The following is an 18,716-nucleotide window of genomic DNA, read 5'->3' on the forward strand; positions in this document are numbered from 1 at the left end:
AAGTGGAGGATTACCTGTACTTACTTATTTAATTGTATTCATTTGTGAAATGTATTCACAGCCCATCTGTCACTGTCATGCAACTCTGGGTGGCTGAACAATTACAATTGCCGAGAAAACAAAGAACATAGAATGTAAAAACAAGACAGGCATCAGATTAGGGGTTTCGGGCCTTTTTGGACCTCAGGGGCCACGATGTTGTAATATAACTCCTTGTGTAGGTGTGGGTCACCCATGGCCCAGTGCATAACAGGGCATGCGCAGCCACGCTGAACCACACAGGAAAAAACAAACTCCTAAAGAACATAACATCCTGATAGTTCGTAACATAACATCCTGATAGTTCACTCTAGATGTGCCTTACCAATGACGCCCAGGATTTGACCATATATAGACAGAACTTCCCTGAGCAGTAGATTAGCAATTGTAGTTTGACAGGCTGTCTTTAATCACATGCTGATTGCTCCTCCTGCCTTTGTCCTATCTCAATAAAAGGGGCTCCCAGACCCCCAATCTGGGTCGCCTCATCCCGAGAAAGCTCGTGTCCGTGTCTTTTCTCAACATTGGCCTCATGAGTGAACCACGGGAACATCACACCACTAAATGCATAAATTTAAATCCCATGGACCACTAATATGATCTGCCTGGGTGGGCATGGCTAGAGGGTCATATGACTGGGTGGGCGTGGCCAACTTGATGTCACTCACATCGTGGGGTGCCTCTCCGGCCTCTAGTCACCCTTCCCCACTCCCCTCACCTTTAGGGCCCCAACAGGAAGCAGTTGCTGGAGCTAAGCAGCCAACGGGAGAAAGAGTTGGCAAAACAGCTGGCTCTGCCTTTGGAGAATAGCTTGACCAACCCCCCTCCTCTCTGTGGCAGCCCCTCAAATATTGGAATGCTGGGTCTCCCCTGGTCCTTCTCTTCACTAGACTGGACATTCCCAGTTCCTACAGCCGTTCTTCATCTGTTTTAGTCTCCAGTCCCCTAATCATCTTGGTTGCTCTCCTCTGCACTTTTTCCAGAGTCTTCATGTTGTAATATAGTTGCAGAGCCACGTTGAACCACACAGGAGAAAACAAACTCCTAAAACCCCATAACATCCTGATAGTTCATAACATAACATTCTGAGATGTGCCCTATCAATGATGTCCAGGGTTTGACCATATATAGAAAGAACTTCCCTGAGCAGTAGATTAGAAATTGTACTTTTACAGGCTGTCTTTACTCACATGCTATTGCTCCTCCTGCCTTTGTCCTATCTCAATAAAAGGGGCTCTCAGACCCCCAATCTGGGTCGCTCCATCCTGAGAAAGATTGTGTCCTGTCTTTTCTCCACATTGGCCTCATGGACGAACCATGGGAATGTTACATCTTTATATTTTTTTATAGTGTGGTGATCAAAACTGGATTCTAGGTGTGGCCTTACTAGGGCTTTGCAGAGTGGTATTATTAACCCCCTTGACCTTGATTGCATCCCTCTGTTAATGCAGCTTAGAATCCTCTCCCTTGACAAACAGGCATTTGGGGCTCTATCGTGGTCGTAAATCGAGGACTACCTTTACCTGTGTTTTTTTGTTTTGTTTTGATTAAAAAAAGAAATGTATTGGAATCTTCCAGGAAATGGGAAACGCAGCAGCCAAATAAAAGGAGATTTGAGTCCTGCCAATTCAGGAGCAGCTGGCAGAGAGAGGGGAGAGAGAGGTGGGGGGGGGGGCGCAGAGGCATTCTCTTGGCTCCACCAATTTTGGGGAAGGAGTTACTCCAGGGCTGTGAGCTGCCTGCTATTGTGCCTGGGTGAGGGAGGGGGAGGATGGAGGAGAGGCTTGGGCAGGGGGAGCGTCGCCCCCTTTCCTTCTCCCTCCCTCGTCCCCTCCCTCGTCCCCGTCGGTTGGATTTGCTGGGCAAAGGACCGTTAGGAGCGAGGCGAATGAACGCGCTGCGAATGGGGGAAAACGGCATTTGAAAAGGGCCTGGGGTCGAGATCGCGCAGTCTTGGGAACAGCCTTGCTCGCCCAGCCGCGAAGAGAGACGGACGGGAACCTCTGAGAATTGCCCCCCTCCCCAAAAGGGGTATGTGTGTGTGTGTGTTTGGGGGGGGGGGTTTCCAGACCAGAGAAAGTGAGTGCTTGGGGGGAGGGGCTAAATGGATCTTTCTTTATTGCCACTTTTGAGAAAGGGTACGGGGAGGGGGGATTCCAATTACAGGGAGGTTGAGGGATAAAGGAATGGGGGAGCCCCCCAGTAAATCTGCCGTCGTTTGGAAAAGAAGGAAAGAATCGGCGTTCGTTTTATTTGGGGGGGGGGGTTCGGTCCCAGGGCTCGACGTGTAGAGGAAGAGACGTGCCTAGGTGGGGTGGGCGAAGGCTGCGGAACGGAGAAGGCGGCGGGGGTCTAAGGGCGAAACGGGGGTGAGAAAAACGGGGCGCGTGCAAAAATGGATGCTGGGCTCCGTGCATGCGTGTTCAAATCTGCGTTATTTAAGAGTGCGCCGTTGGAGGAACGCGTGCTTCTGCGTATGTGTGCACGCCGGGGTGTGTATATATATATGTGTGTGCGTGTGTGTACTTAGATACGCGCGCACCTGCGCGTGTAATTTGGCCATTGCTAATCTGAGGGAGAAGGTTTGGCCTTGGAAAGACGGACGCGGCGAATTTTAATCGGGATTTGTTTTGGGAGGGTGATGGTTACGACCCCCGCCCCATCCCACCCCATCGCCGAGGCTCCCCCTCCCTTAAATCAGAGAAAGTCCGATTCAGAGGGGTTTGGGGCGGATACAAGACCGACCACGAGAATTTTGTTTCGTTTTTAAATATTTTTTCCGCCTCTCAAACAGGCTGGAAGGATAACCAGCCCTTGGAGGGGTAGGGAGAGGATGCGCGGGCTCTAGGTTCTGCGCGGGTTGGTTGGTTGGTTGGTTTGCCGGATTTCTTTTTTATTTCTGAAGATTTAGGATTTTCTTACTGGCGGGACTCATCGCCACTCTGGATTGCTGGGAGGGGTCCCGACTGAAGCTAAAGCGCCTTTCTTCCTCCCGCGGTGGGAAAGAAAGCTGGGTTCACGCAGCCACGGTCTCTTTGTTTGAGGAACAGTTGGTGGCCGGATGGAGGGTGTAGAGGGAAGGAGGAAGGAAGGAAGGAAGGAAGGAAGGAAGGAAGGAAGGAAGGAAGGAAGGAAGGAAGGAAGGAAGGAAAAAAGAAAGAAAGAAAGAAAAGGAAGGAGGGAAGGAAGGAAGGAAAGGAGAGAGAGAAGGAATGGAAAGGAAAAAATGAGGGAAGGAAGGAAAGAAGGGAAGAAAGAAGAAGGGAAGGGTTAGGGTTAAGAAGGAAAAGGGAAAAACGAGCGGGAGACGTTGGAGAAAGAGTGAGAGAGACAAAGAACGAATCAGAGGAAGAAAAAAAGAGAAAGCAAAAAATAGAATGAATGGAGAGAGGAAAATCTTCACGGAAATGGCCCTCTTCAATTGCAAAAACAGCGCATCTAAACCACCACCAGCCCGGCTGGGCCGAGAGGGCCAAACTAAGCCCGCATCGCCTCAACGCCAAACGAAGGAGCCCAGACGCCGGTTGGAAAACCGACCATAAAAAGGAGACCCCCCCCCAACCTCTCAGGTGGGTCAGTATCCCCTCCCTTTTCCTCCTCCCCCCTTTTTCGTCCTTCATCCCCGGGGATGCTGGACCCCATTCCCCGGGAAGTGTTTTTTTCAGGCCTTCCCTTGATCCTGTCGTCCAGGCCACCAGAAGACGGGGAAGGAAACACACAAACGCGATGGTGAAGGGTTGTCTGGAGCAGGGGTCTCCAATCTTGGCAACTTTAAGCCTGGGTGACTTCAACTCCCAGAATTCCCCACCCTAGCCAGCCTGGGGGAATTCAACTCCCAGAATTCCCCACCCCAGCCAGTCTGGGGGACTTCAACTCCCAGAATTCCCCAGCCAGCCTGGGGGACTTCAACTCCCAGAATCCCCCAGCCAGCCTGGGGGACTTCAACTCCCAGAATCCCCCAGCCAGCCTGGGGGACTTCAACTCCCAGAATCCCCCAGCCAGCCTGGGGGACTTCAACTCCCAGAATCCCCCAGCCAGCCTGGGGGACTTCAACTCCCAGAATTCCCCACCCCAACCAGCCTGGGGGACTTCAACTCCCAGAATCCCCCAGCCAGCCTGGGGGACTTCAACTCCCAGAATCCCCCACCCCAGCCAGCCTGGGGGACTTCAACTCCCAGAATTCCCCCCTCTAGCCAGCCTGGGGGACTTCAACTCCCAGAATTCCCCACCCTAGCCAGCTTGGGGGACTTCAACTCCCAGAATCCCCCAGCCAGCAAGCTGGCTGGGGAATTCTGGGAGCTGAAGTCCCGCAGGCTTAAAGTTGCCAAGGTTGGAGACCCCAGTTCTGGAGGGTTCTCACCTCCAAGACTGGGGGCAGCTTCCGTCCTCCTCCCATCCCCCACCCTTCAGCCGAAGGCCTAGCATTCCCGCTTTCCCACCCGCACCGAGAGGCCCACACAACTCATTTCAGCAGGACCCCCTCGCTGCTGCCCGCTCCCTCCAACCCAGGCGTCTTAAAGGGAAAACGTGGGAAAGGATCCTTCTGTGGTTTGTTTGTCCATTCCCCGGCTCTCTCGAGGAGGGGGGGGGTCTTTTCATCCTGGTTGGCGGGCTGCTCCCCGTCTTGTGGATCACAGCGAAGGAACCATTCGGAGATCCGTTCTGATCCAACCACGATGCGCCCGAATCTAAGCCCCTTTTTAAGACCAACTGGTTTCCGTGGGACAGTTTTAGCACATTATTATTGGGGGGGGGGGTGCCGGTCAGTCCTAGAGGAGATCAACCCTGACTGCTCTTTGGAAAGTCAGATCCTGAAGAGGAAACTCAAAGACTTTGGCCACCTAATGAGAAGGAAGGACTCACTGGAGAAGAGCCTCATGCTGGGAAGGATTGGGGGCAAAAGAAGAAGAAGGGGACAGCAGAGAAGGAGGTGACTGGCTGGAGTCACCAGCGTGAGCTTAAATGGACTCCAGAGGATGGTAGAGGACGGGAAGGCTGGAGGAACTAATAACAACAGACCTTGACTTAAAACCACAAACGAGCCCAAAATTTGTGTTGCCAAGTGAGACAGTGGCTCGGCATGAATTTGATGATTAGCGGACTGGAGGCAAAAACGTATGAAGAACGGTTGCAGGAACTGGGTAGGTCTAGTTGAATGAAAAGAAGGACCAGGGGAGACATGATAGCAGTCTTCCAATATCTGAGGGGTTGCCACAAAGAAGAGGGAGTCAGCCTATTCTCCAAGGCACCCGAAGGCAGGACAAGAAGCAATTGGGGGGAAACTAAGCGAGCAACAACTTAGAACTGAGGAGAAATTTCCTGACAGTTAGAACAATTTACAATTTACGAGACTTTGCAACTAACAACAAATTATTGTTATTGTTGTTATTATTATCATTATTATTATTATTATTATACAATTGTATCACAGCGGCCAGTTGTTTCGCCGGATTTGGCATTGGTTACTAGTCGGGCCCCATTATTATTATTATCATTATTATCATTATTGTTTTGTTTTATTTTATTTTATTTTATTGCAATTTCTCATAAACATCCTCGGATTGAAAGCAATTGTTTTTATAGCCACCGTCCCCTGCGCTGTGGCTCGCCAACACACACACACACACACACACACACACACACACACACACACACACACGGATCAAGCTAGGTCAAAGCAGCTAGGCAGGTGAATCCGAGGCGTGCCAGCCGTGGTTGGGCAGATAAAGAAGCCGAAGGGGGCCGTAGTTTAGTGGTGGGAAGGTTGGTTTGAGGGCGGGGGGCGGTTTCCTAAGCGGGACGCCCGGCTTTACTCGGACAGGGGAAGGTCTCCCGAGGTGAGAAGGGATTTTCAACGACTTTAACCCCGGGATTTCAAGGCGCCGCGGGTGGATTTAAGGGAGACTTCTTGAAGGCGTCCGTTCCGCGGTTGGATGGATTTGGGAGTGCAACCAGAAGAAGCTTCGGGGACTGACTCGGGGTGGAGAAGAATTGATCCAAAGTTCTTGAAAACAAACAAACGAACAAACAACAAAAGCGGCAACCGTTCGGCCTGACTTCGCTGGTGTATTCGAGGAGAGAAGGAAAGATTCCCCCCTCCCCCTTCCTTGGTCTTGGGGGCGTAGAAAGGGGCGAGGGTGCTGCTGCCCAAAAGAACCGGACGAAGACGGTTTAAAAAAAAAAAGAATTGGAGAAGAATCCTTCCATCCCCCCCACCATCCAGTCAGAGCTGAAGAAGCTTCTTGGATGAGAAGCGAAACGTCTTCAAAAGAAAAACCAGAAAGTCCAGTTGCTGATTATTATTATTATTATTAATTATTATTATTATTATACAATTGTATCGCAGCGGCCAGTTGTTTCGCCGGATTTGGCATTGGTTACTAGTCGGGCCCCATTATTATTATCATCATTATTATTATTATTGTTGTTTTATTATAATTAATTATAATAAAACAATTATAATTTATTAATTATTATTAATTATTATTATTATTATTATTATTAAGCATATTTGGGACAGTTTGGGAGAAGGAGTCACATAACGGGATCCGCTCGAACTACCATGGACAGCGAAGCTGGGAGCCGCTGGGGTTTTTTGCTCACGCCCCCTCCCCACTCCTTTTGGGCCCCCGCCGGTCCGGGACCCCCTCCCCTCCCTTCTCTCCCCCTCCCCGTAGCTGTCGGGGGACCCGAGGTGGTCCTTTGGTGCTCTATGAGCTTGGCGCTGCTTTTTCCTGCAGGCGTTTCGTTAGCCAAATTTGGGTCACCCTTCCAGGGCTGACGATTATTTCAGCCGTCGAGCTCCATCAATAATTCTTCTCGGTTTGGAGGGGCGAGGAAAAGGGCGTAAGGACCCCGGGTCCCAAAGGGGCTCTTCCATCACCACCCCCTCCCCCGCCAAGATGTGGCTGAACGGGAGGGAGCCGGCCGGGGTCGCTTCCCGCCTCCTCCTCCTCCGAGGAATAATATGCTTGCCCTCCTCTTTTTTTTTTTCCGGCTTCCCTCCCCTCCCAAACCTCCAGCGGTGCCTTTCCAATTTCGTTTGCAGCTTTTTGGGGTGGGGGGAAATCCTACTTGCAAGGGAAAGTAGAACGGCTCTTTCGATCAGGGTCCCCGACGGACGGACGGACGGATGGATGAATGGAAGACCGTTTTCTTTTCTTCTTTCTCTTTCTTTTCTTTTTTTCTTTTCTTTTCTTCTCTTTTTTCTTTTCTTCTTTTTATTTCTTTCTTTCTTTTCTTTTTTGGGGGAAAAAAGGGGAGGGAAACGCTTTCCCCGTCCGGAGGATTCGCCAAACTCTGCCGTGGATTCTTAACAGAGGGGTGTTGTTGTTGTTTTTTTAACGGAAAATACTTAGGAAGGATGAAGAGGAAAGAGATTTTAACGAATCTACGCTGGTTTTTCATTAGGGGCTTTTTCCCCCCCCCCCTACCCGGATCTCAGACTTTGCTGGTTGTTTAGGCGCTTCGGGCGCTGGGAAAAAAAAAACGAATTCTATATTTCTTCCTTAGCCAGAAACTGTGGCTGAAACCGCGAAGCCTTGAAGCGCCGTTCTAGATCACTGGGCAGAGTTCATCGGACCGAAAGATCAACCACGCAGGCATTTTTTTATTTTATTTTATTTTATTTTATTTTTGTTCCTGGAACTGGATTGGACTCAAAAGGTATTTGGAACGCCAAGAATTTTTGCCCGATTGGATTATACAGGAAAAAAAAATGGGTAGGATAAGTGGCTGCTTTAAGGACATTATGGGTTATTATGGTTTTTTTTTCTGGGATATTTGTATCCGTTATTCCAGATGTGTAGGAGTACACTGGGAATTCTAGGCCTGCGGGTGATGAGAGTTATAGTCCAACATTCATTGTCTATGGAGATTCTCGTTCAGGTCTTGATTGTCCTAAAGGTGGGTGTGTGTTTTTTAAAGGCAACTGGACTTTCGTTGTTTTTCCTTGAAGGTGTTTCGCTTCTCATCCAAGAACTGAAGAAGTTTCTTGGGTGAGAAGCGAAACGTTTTTCAAGGGATGGGGGAGGGGGAACCAAGAAAAGTCCAGTTGCCTTTTGGAAAAGAACCTTTGGTACAAAATATATGAGAGAGTGACGGAGAGACAGCGATTGTGGCCTGGGTGTGCCTTATACTGGAATGAAAACGGAATTTTAAAAAAAAATTCCCCAAAGGCGTTGGGGAATCTATTCTTGAGCCTGGCAGAGGCAGATGGGTTTGCTTTTCTTGAGTTGACTTGTGAATCAGGACAGATGAAGGAAGGAAGGAGGAAGGAAGGAAGGAAGGAAGGAAGGAAGGAAGGAAGGAAGGAAGGAAGGAAGGAAGGAAAAGGGATAGGAAGGGATAGGAAGGAAGGCAAGTGAGAAAAAAGGAAAGAAAATGGAGAAAGAATGAGAAGGATGGATAGAGGGAGGAGGAGGAGGAGGAAGGGAGGAAAATGGGAAGAAGGAAATAAAATGGAGAAAGAAAAGGAAGGAAGAAAAGAGGAAGGGAGGAGAACAAGAGAGGAGGAGAGGAGGAGGAAGTAGAAAGGGAAGGCGGAAAAAAGGAAATAAAATGGAAAAAAGAAGGGAAGGAAGGCTGGGAAAAAGAACTGTGTTCCTGGATCATTCCCGTTTTAAGAAATCCAGGAGCCTCACCGCTCCCTCCCACAAAAAAACACACAATGGGGGTAAATTCCCCCCTCCTCCTCAGTGCTTCCTCGCCTCCCATTTCCCACCCACAGTTTGCAGTAGGGAAGTTAGAGGCGGCTTCTTAACACTTTTTTTTAATCCTCGGAGTAAGTCTAAGCCTTGGCGAGTAAGTTTCCTTTTCTTTTTTTTCCCGCCACACCTCCCTTCCCCTCCTCCCAATTCGCCTTTTGTTATTTTTCGGATCCCTCTTGGCAGCCCGGGGTCTTGCATCAGCTTCCTGACCTTTTTTAAATATATATATATTAAATATATATATATATTTAAAATCGAGTGAGGAAAGGGATCAGGCTTATCCTTCTCGGGGCTTGCTTGCTTTTGGTCGAGATTCACATCGCTCAAGGATTTCAAGGGGAAAAAAAATGTGAACAGGAATAGATTTTTCTCCTTCTCTCCCCACCCCTCCCTCCCATCCCACTCCGCGCGCTTCTGATGACAAATCCGAAGAATAAATTAGTCCCATCTCCGGCTTCTTAAAGGCTGAAAGGAAAAAGAAAGAAAGAAAGAAAGAAAGAAAGAAAGAAAGAAAGAAAGAAAGAAAGAAAAAAGAAAAGGAAGAGGAGGAAGAGGAGGAGGAGGAGGAAGAGGAGAGAGGAAGAAGAAGAAGAAGAAGAAGAAGAAGAAGAAGAAGAAGAAGAAGAAGAAGAAGAAGAAGAAGAAGAAGAAGAAGAAGAAGAAGAAGAAGAAGAAGAAAGAGGCATTTTGCACTGGAAAGTCAAAATGTTTTCAAAGGGGGAAAAAACTAAGAAAAATAGAGAGAAAAATCCCATTGGGATTTTATTTTCCCCAGCCAGCCTGAGACCCAGTAAACTCAGAAGAAGGCGGCACTTCAAAGCTTTTCCCAACGTGGCCAAAATTCTAGCTTTCAGATGTGGGGGGGGGGAGATTCCACCCACCTCCAGCAGAATCTCGGTCTGCAAATATGGAAAAGAGGAGCCAACCTTGTTTTTTGTTTTTTTTTTTAATCTGCAAACGGATCTATTTTACAACCCGCACAGACACACACACACACACACACACACACACAAACACACACACGGTAAACCCGGATCTGCGGAGTTTCGGCGAAGGAGCGTCGTGGGGAAGATAATTCCAACGATTTCTCCCCCCCCGCGCTGCAAACCCACACAGACTTCAAGACTGGGGCGGAAGAGAGAGAGAGAGAGAGTGGGGAGGGGGCTCGGTATAGGTGGCCGGGTTTTGATTGATGGGTTGATTCGGTTTTAAAGGGGGGGATTTTTTTTCTCTCTCTCTCCCCCCCACCGGATAACAAAAAGGTTTTGCCGCCGCGAGTCTCAGCCCAGAGCCGACGACTAAGCCGTTTCGCAGAAGGGAGGAATGCAGGGTAGTCTGTGGAGCCGCGTCTGAATGCAGAAGCAGGCAAGATATTTGCGGGGAATCGCGTTTAGGGTCACTTGCGACGGCAAAGGCCTGGGTGAGGTCGGAGCGCGTCGCCCTGGCCGGTTACGGGCCGCGGGATTGTCCGTCCGTCCATTCATCCTTTCATCCTTCCTTCCATCCATCCTTCCTTTCTTCCTCCCATCCTTCTTTCTCTCCCTTCCTCCCTTCTTTCTTTTCCTTCCTTCTTTTCCTTCCATCCATCCTTCCTTTCTTCCTTCCATCCTTCTTTCTCTCCCTTCCTCCCTTCTTTCTTTTCCTTCCTTCTTTTCCTTCCATCCATTCTTCCTTTCTTCCTTCCATCCTTCTTTCTCTCCCTCCCTTCTTTCTTTTCCTTCCTTCTTTTCCTTCCTTCCATCCATCCATCGTGAGAGAATCGTGAGGGAGCCCCGCCGTGAGTCGGGTCGGATCCAGCCACCTTGCGCCTCGCCCATCGAAATCAACAGAGCTGGCTCTGCCGACGCCAACCTCTGCCGAAGGGCCGGCTGGATCCCATGGAAAGCAACATCCCAAGGCTAACGCCGGGGAAGGCGCGGGGGCAGGGGGCGACGAGGATGCGGGTCCGGATTGTGTCCGGGCCCTGGCACAAGTGAGGCCTGCGGTGTGTGTGTAGGGGGGAAGCTTTTAGGTCCAGGGGTTTCAATAGGAGAAATGGAGAAGGGCCGCTAAACTGTGTGTGAGGAGCGGGGGGGGGGGGCTTTTTCGCAGGATCTATGCAGTAGATCTCTTTCTTTCTCTGCTTCGATTTGGCGAGGTAATCCTGGTCTGCCCTTACCTAGGAGTAGGAGTCCTGAACGAACCCCAAGAATAAAGCGGACGTGGTCCCTAGTGGTTGGGCATCCCGTCCGGGTAGACGCCGCATTGGCAAGCTTTGGAAGGGGAATCTGGTTGCAAGTTTTGCGCGCGTTCCTCGGGACGCCAGCTCTGTTGGACCGAGGGCGCAAAATCCCCTGCGAGGAAACGCGTTAGTAGCGAGGACTGCGCTTAAGATACGCGGGAATGGGCGCGTTCACACGTGAAGATCTGACTCAGACGCGTGTATGAGCGAGCAAGCGGAGCCTCAGAGCCTCGCAGCGGTGTGAGTCGCCCGTGGTTGTGGTCTCACAAGCTGCCAGATCTTTGGGATTCGCACCGCCAACGGAACCCTTAAAGGAACTCAACCCGCCGAGTTCACCTCTCAAATCTCAGGTTCAACACGAGAGTTGAGCACACGGGTTGTGTGCAGCCGCCAAATTGCAAATAATTTCATTGTGAGGGTTGTGTGAAGCCGGGCCGGGCCTTGCAAAACAGGGGGGGGACGATACCCGGTGTTTTCCCGGCGGTTTTTTTTTGGGGGGGGGTGAGCCGGAGACCGCCGTAGGGGGTCCCTTCTTCGTTCCTTGCCGGGGTGTGACGCTCGGTGTGGCCGGTTCTTCGCCTCAAGGCCGCGGCTGCGAGGTCCCGAGCTGAAATGAAATCCCCCCTCGCGGATGGGGGCGGTTTGAAAGGTTGGGAGTCGTTGGGAGGAAAGGCAGAGCCGGGTTACGCAGCCCCCCTCCCCTCCCTTCTCATTTTATGCCTTTTATTCCTTCTCGCCCTTCGACCTCCAGTCCCTTCCCCCGTCTCTCTTTCCTTTCCTACGTCCTCCCCTCCTTAATCTCTTCTCGATCCCTTTCTCTCCTCTGATCAGGCCTTTCAAACGCCAACATATCTTCCCCGGCCTCCGCGGGACACCTGCGTTCCCCGTCAGCCTTTCTCTCTTCTGCCCCCAATATTGGTGTCCTCTGCCCTCCCCCCTCCCAATATCATACCTTCCCCCTCAGCTGGAGACTCCATCTCATCCCCTCCCACACCGCGATCCACCCCCCCCTTTTCAGGCGCGATTCCTCTCTTTCCCTCCCACACATATCGACGGGCCCCCTCCCTCTGCGCCCCCAACGCCAACCCCACCCTCCTCCACCCGCCAGCTCCAGCCTTGCCCCCCTCCGCTGCGACCCCCACGCGCCCTTCCCCTCCCTTCCTTCTACTCCCCCAGGCGACCCCCTCCTCGGCATCCCTTCCGAACACGTTGTTCCCTTCTCTCTCTTCTCCCCCCCCCACCCACGTCCCTTCCCCCGTTCCAAGAGCATCTTTAACAGCCGGAGGCGAACTTGGGCCCGGCCATGACGTCATGACGTCCCGATGTAATCTCTGGCGCTGCCCGCTCAGCCGGCAGATGCGCTTGGAAGTCGGGCGGGAGAGCCGAGAGCGCTGGAAGCCGGAGAGCGGGGGAGGGGGGAGGACGAGAGCGAGGCAACCTTTTCGCTTGGATCAGCTGAACCCCTTGGCCTGGGGGGCGGCACTCTCCCCTCCCCCAGTCATCGCCGTCCTCCCCTCGAGGAAAGTGGAAAAATCAGCCCTGGGGGAGGGAGAGGGGAGAGACAGAAAGAGAGAGGGAGAGGGGAGACACACACACACATACACACACACACACAGAGAGACCTTTAGAACTAGGCCAGAGAGCTGGGGAAAAGATGAGGAGTGGGGTGGAGGGGTGAAGCAAGGAAAGGAAGGAGAGGAAGGGGGAGACAGAGAGGAAGGAAAGAGAAAGGAAGGAAAGAGAAAGAAAGAAAGAAAGAAAAGAAAGGAAAGAGAAAGAAAGAAAGAAAGAAAGAAAGAAAGAAAGAAAGAAAGAAAGAAAGAAAGAAAGAAAGAAAGAAAGAAGGCTGCAATGGAGCGAAAGAGGACCATCCTTTTCAAGGTCTCCCTCCACGCTTACACCCTTCTTCCCTCGGCTGCACCTTCTCAGTTCTTCCTTAGAATCGGACTTTAAAGGAGGAGGAGGAGGAGGAGGAAGAGGAAAACTCCGAAGGGGTAAAATGGCAACCGCCTCACCAATCCGCACCGGTTTTTCTTTTTCTTTTTTTCCCCCCCTTCCCGTTAAATCAAAGCTGCTCGAAACGGATAAAAAATACAAAGAGGAAGAAGAAGAAGGAAGAGAGACGCGGCCCTTCAGATGCCACTCCGCCAGCCCAGGGAGATCTTAGATTGTCCCGCTTTTAATTCGAATTCTCTCCCGGAGGCGGCCGAAGAGAACATTCGTTGCGGCTCCTGCTTTCTCGCATCCCGGAGGCGTTTTTGGTGGACCAAATCAGCGACCGGAGATAGAGATATATATGTATATATATTGTATCAGTATGTAATTTTGGGAGCTTTCCTTCCTTCCTTCCTTCCTTCCTTCCTTCCTTCCTTCCTTCCTCTTTCCTTCCTTTCTTCCGCCCTCCCTCCTTCCTTCCTTCCATCCTCCGTCCTTCCTTCCCTCTCTTCCTCCCTCCCGTCCTCCCTTCCTCCGTCCCTCCTTCCCTCTCTTCCTCCCTCCCTCCTTCCATCCTTCATTCCGTCCTCCCTCCCTCCTTCCGTCCTCCCACCTTCTCTTCCTCCCTCCCTCACTTCCTCCTTCCCTCCCTGTCTTCCTTTCTTCCTCCCTCTCTGCCTCCCTTTTATACGTGAGCATCCTGAAGCATTCCCACCCCCACCCCGCCTCGATCGGAAGCGCTCCTGGTGGGGTCGCAAGCTGTTTGAACCTGCGGGTTGCAACGCGTGTGCACGTGTGGACGGTGCGGGCGATGGGAGCGGCGCAGCAGCGCCCCGTCAGGAACGCAGGTCCTCTCCGCGCCCCCTTGTTCCGCAAAGTCCAGGTGCGCGGATACACCCCCTTTTCCCTGCCTACCTCTGGCGGGTGGGGGCAGAAGGGGCTGCTTCGAGAAGACGGGGAGAATGTGGGGGTACAGCTACGAAAACCCGCTGGCGGAGCTTTTCTCGGGACGAAATTCAGGGCGCAGCGCGAAACCCGCTGCTTGTGAGTTCCGAGCTGAGGTCGGGACGCCCCCTCTGCAGAGAGAGGGAGGGAGAGAGGGGGAAGGGAGGGAGAGAGAGAGATGCTTGCTCTGAGGAGGGCGGGGAGGATGAGGAGGGAATATCCGAGGAGGCTTGGAATTGTGGTTGAGTAGCTGCTAGGGGTTGTTTCTTTGTTTCTTCTCCGCGCGGATCTGGAGAGACCAAGAAGCGTTCGGTTTCTTGCCGGCTGAGGATTTTGGTTTTACAAGAGAGAGGAAATCGCGCTTGGAGCGAAAGGGACCGGGCAGAAGGAGAAAAGGAATTGGAGGGGAGGGGGCATCTTCTGATATTTTTTTTTTTAAATATGCTCTTGGAACTAAGGCTGGGCGGTTGTGGCTTTTGACCGATCGCCGAGGGCCGCTCTTGTAACGCCGCGGCAGGGTTTGAAACGGAACGGTTGCAGAGAGCAAGGCTCCGCGTCTCCTCTGTGCACGCACGCACATTTTTTGTGTGTGACATAGGCTTGAAAATCCTGTATGTGTGTGTTTGAAAGAGAGTACGAGCGTACGCTTGCGCGCGCGCCCGTGTCCTTCTATCTATGTAATTTGGGGAGCTTTCGTTCCTTCCTTCCTCCCTTCCTTCCTTCCTTTCTTCCTTCCTTCCTTCCTTCCTTCCTTCCAGCTTTCTCTCTCTCTCTCTCTCTCTCTCTCTCTCTCTCAATCTCTTTCTCTCTCTCTCTCAATCTCTCTCTCTCTCTCTCCTTTCTTTCTTCCTTCCTTCCTTCCAGCTTCTCTCTCTCTCTTCTCTCTCAATCTCTCTCTCTCTCTCCTTTCTTTCTTTCTTTCTTCCTTCCTTCCAGCTTCTCTCTCTCTCTCTCTCTCTCTCTCTCTCTCTCTCTCTCTCTCTCTCTCTCTCTTTCTCTCTCTCTCTTTCTTTCTTTCTTTCTTTCATGCGTGGGTCAGATTGCACCTATTGGGGTCAGCCTGGACATTGTGCCTTCTCTCCCCCCCCCAAAAAAAAGAACCCGGAGGAAGCCATCTTCATCTGGGGACGACGGTGAGGGGGGCTGCAGTGCGAGGGTTGTATCGCGCGCACACTGCAGTGGCGTATGGGGAAGGTGTAATGTGTGATTATCGCCGCATGTGATTAAGCTGTGCTGCCCTCTGTGGGTGTGAGGAAGTGAGCCATCGCGAGTGTGCGCCGAGGCGGTGGGCGTGAAGGGACCCGCTGCCTATTTCGGGCGGCTGCAGCCTATTTGGTGGAGGGTAGGGGGGTGGGGGGGATCTGCACCTGGAATCGAGTGGGACGAGGGATCGCGAGGAAGGAAGGAGCCGCTTGAAGCTCCAACGGCTTTGCGCCAAGCGCAATAGCGCGCGGGGGGGGGGGGCGGTGTGTGTGTGTGTGTCTGTGTGTCTGTGTGTGTTAGGACGGCGCGTGGATTTCTGCAGGGCGCGTGAGGGTTGTGCCAAGGTGGGTGCTTTTTTCTTCTTCTTCTTCCGCACAGTTGTGGTTTAAGCTGGCATTCGCCCTAAGAAAGCGTCCGTGTCCTTTCTGCCTTGGTGTGCAAGCAAATGCGGGCTCTTGGGGTGCGCGTGTGTAAATGGATGAATGGGATCAGACCTAACCCAACCTGGTTCGGGCTTTCTCCTCTATTGCACCTCCCTCTCCTCCCCCCCCCCCCACACCCTCAACCCATGTCTGAATGCGCGTCTCTTAGCTCGCTCGCCCACCCCTCCTGGGCCCTTCTCTGCGTGTTCACAGCGGACCTTGATTTAATGTCCATACAATTAAGGCACGCGGTGAATGCCAAGAGATCGGTTCTCTTTGCAGACCAGGGTGCCGCCGCGGCTTCTCTTCCCTCCCCTCCCTCTGTCCCCCCCACCCAACACGGAGAGGTGTTGGCTTCCGAAAGGAGAGCTGCTGCGCCCCTTATGGGATCTCTGCAAAGGCCAAAAAGGTTGAGGAGAAGAAGCAGCCACTACCCATGGTCCACTACCAGCCCATACCCAAGGAGCTGAGAGATGATACCAGAAAAGACAGCAGAGTTAAGAGCCAAACTCAGTTGATTTAGATCAACCCTGGTTTAATTCTTTCCTTTTGGGGGGTGTTAACCCTGGTTTAATTCTTTCTTTTTCTGGTTGTTAACCCTGGTTTAATTATTTCCTTTTGGGGATGTTAACCCTAGTTTAATTCTTTCTTTTTTTCTGGGTGTTAACCCTGGTTTAGTTCTTTCTTTTTCTGGGTGTTAACCCTGGTTTAATTCTTTCTTTTTCTGGGTGTTAACCCTGGTTTAATTCTTTCCTTTTCTGGTGTTAACCCTGGTTTAATTCTTTCCTTTTCTGGGTGTTAACCCTGGTTTAATTCTTTCCTTTTCTGGGTGTTAACCCTGGTTTAATTCTTTCTTTTTTCTGGGTGTTAACCCTGGTTTAGTTCTTTCTTTTTCTGGGTGTTAACCCTGGTTTAATTCTTTCCTTTTCTGGGTGTTAACCTTGGTTTAATTCTTTCCTTTTCTGGGCGTTGAGCAGACCTATCCATCTGATTGGTTTGCAATTTAATGGTGAGTGCCAATCAGAAGCAGGATTGGTTCAGGAACATAACTTCAAGTTAAGCCTACAGTTAACCTTGGTTTAATTCTTTCCTTTTTGGGGTGTTAACCCTGGTTTAATTCTTTCCTTTTCTGGGCGTTGAGCAGACCTACCCATCTGATTGGTTTGCAGTTGAATGGCGAGCGCCAATCAGAAGCAGGGTTGTTTCAGGAACATAACCACAAATTAAGCCTACAGTTAATCCTGGTTTAGTTCTTTGCTTTTTCTGGGTGTTGAGCATCTTCCCATCTAATTGGTTTGCAGTTGAATGGTGATTGGTTCAGAAAATAGAACTTCAAGTTAAGCCTATGTCGTCTTGCAAGGCTGTCTTTCATAAGCCCAGTAATATATTCCTACTCCATTATTTTTTTAATGAACGCAGTAGAGGTTTGAGAATGTCAACAGCATAGACCCATTTCATAGACTGGTAATACTGAGGCCATCCTGGCCTTTTTCACTGCAGATGGTTTTTGGAATAAATGTTTATCTCTAAACACAAGAAAAGCTCTTCGGCTGTCATTTTTTAAATATTAGTGGCTATTTTTCAAACTTAAAAGCATGCCCAATAGGGCATTAATTTTTTTGTTGCTATGATTATTCCACTAGAAATATTCCTGTCGAAGTTGAAATTGAGTAGGCAAATTTATGGGACCTTATCTATCAATACCATCACCACTTCTGTTGCAATAATTTCTGTTTATTTTAAGTCTAAATACAGTTAGATGTAAGGTCCATTTCCTTTGCCTTCCATGCATATTTTCCCCATAATAATTAAAAAAAACATTAAATATACTATATCTTAAGTATATTCAAGCCTGATAATGTTTTAATCATTTTCTGTCCTTTTTCTGCAGGTGATTAAAATGGCTGTATTGGCATCTTGTCCTGATGACTTGCAATTAAAATGTATTTTTATACCATGTTCCTGGTAAGCAGTATGCTTGCTTACATATTATATAATATAATATTATATTATATTATATATATATATATATATATATATATATATATATATATATATATATATATATATATATATATATATATATAAATAGTCTTTATTGTCATTGTACAATATAAATATGAAATATATATATATATATATATATATATATATATATATATATATATATATATATATATATATAATGTTATATGTTATATATTATATATTATTATATTATATTATATTATATTATATTATATTATATTATATTATATTATTATATTATATTATATTATATTATATTATATTATATTATTATATTATATTATATTATATTATATTATTATATTATATTATATTATATTATATTATATTATATTATATTATATTATATTATATTATATTATATTATATTATATTATATTATATTATATTATATTATATTATATTATATTATATTAATTATATTATATTATATTATATTATATTATATTATATTAATTATATATTTCTTGCAACTGCCTACGTATTACCCAGTTTGTTAATTACTTTTCAGCTGAGTATAGAATTCTGCATCAAATGCAATGTTTTTAAATTAGGAACCGTGTGGGAACCGTGTGGGAACCGTGACCTTCACCTCTTAAGCATCCCAAAAATGCTGACTGTTGGAAGACCCACATATGCACCTCAACAAAGAGTAAAATCCATAAAAAATCAAAATATTTTGGCATTCTGACTTACATATCGGGTGGGTTGTTCATTGGTTGGTATGTTTACTGTCGGAGGACTGACGGCAAAATTATTTTGTAGGTTGACTCTAGGGTAATATAGAAAACTACAGAGATATATACTATGTAGTTCCCAATATAAAATTTTCAATAAAAACTATTCTCTCTCTCTCTCTCTCTCTCTCTCTCTCTCTCTCTCTCACACACACACACACACACACACACACACACACACACACACACACACACTGACTGTCTCTCTTTCTCTCTGTCTTTCTCTGATTCTGTGTCTGTCTCTCTCTCTCTCTCTGTCTTTCTCTCTTACTCTCTCTCTGACTATCTCTCTTTCTGTCTCTCTTACTCTCTGTCTCTCTATGTCTCTGTCTCTCTATGTCTCTGTCTCTGTCTGTCTCTCTCTCTCTCTCGATAGATAGATAGATAGATAGATAGATAGATATATCACAAAATGATATACATATGCATATCATTTTGTGTACATATATTTAATTCACAGCAAGAGAATGTCTTTGAT

General features: G+C 48.7%; 1 long non-coding RNA gene across 2 annotated transcripts; it reads left to right on the forward strand.

The window, feature by feature from the left end:
• Positions 1-1,865: 1,865 nt before the first annotated feature.
• On the forward strand, positions 1,866-18,291 carry LOC106548594 (uncharacterized). Of its 2 annotated transcripts, XR_001313526.2 has the most exons (3): positions 1,866-2,070; positions 17,365-17,438; positions 18,056-18,291. It is a non-coding gene; the product is annotated as an uncharacterized LOC106548594 (long non-coding RNA). The 2 variants fall into 2 exon arrangements; XR_015697372.1 differs by lacking the exon at positions 1,866-2,070 and having other exon boundaries at positions 15,338-17,438.
• The last annotated feature ends 425 nt before the right edge of the window (positions 18,292-18,716 follow it).

Source organism: Thamnophis sirtalis, unplaced genomic scaffold, assembly GCF_051295495.1.
Source record: "Thamnophis sirtalis isolate CommonGarterSnake01/CBP01778 unplaced genomic scaffold, rThaSir2_p1.2 scaffold_7, whole genome shotgun sequence".
Lineage (NCBI taxonomy): Eukaryota > Metazoa > Chordata > Lepidosauria > Squamata > Natricidae > Thamnophis > Thamnophis sirtalis.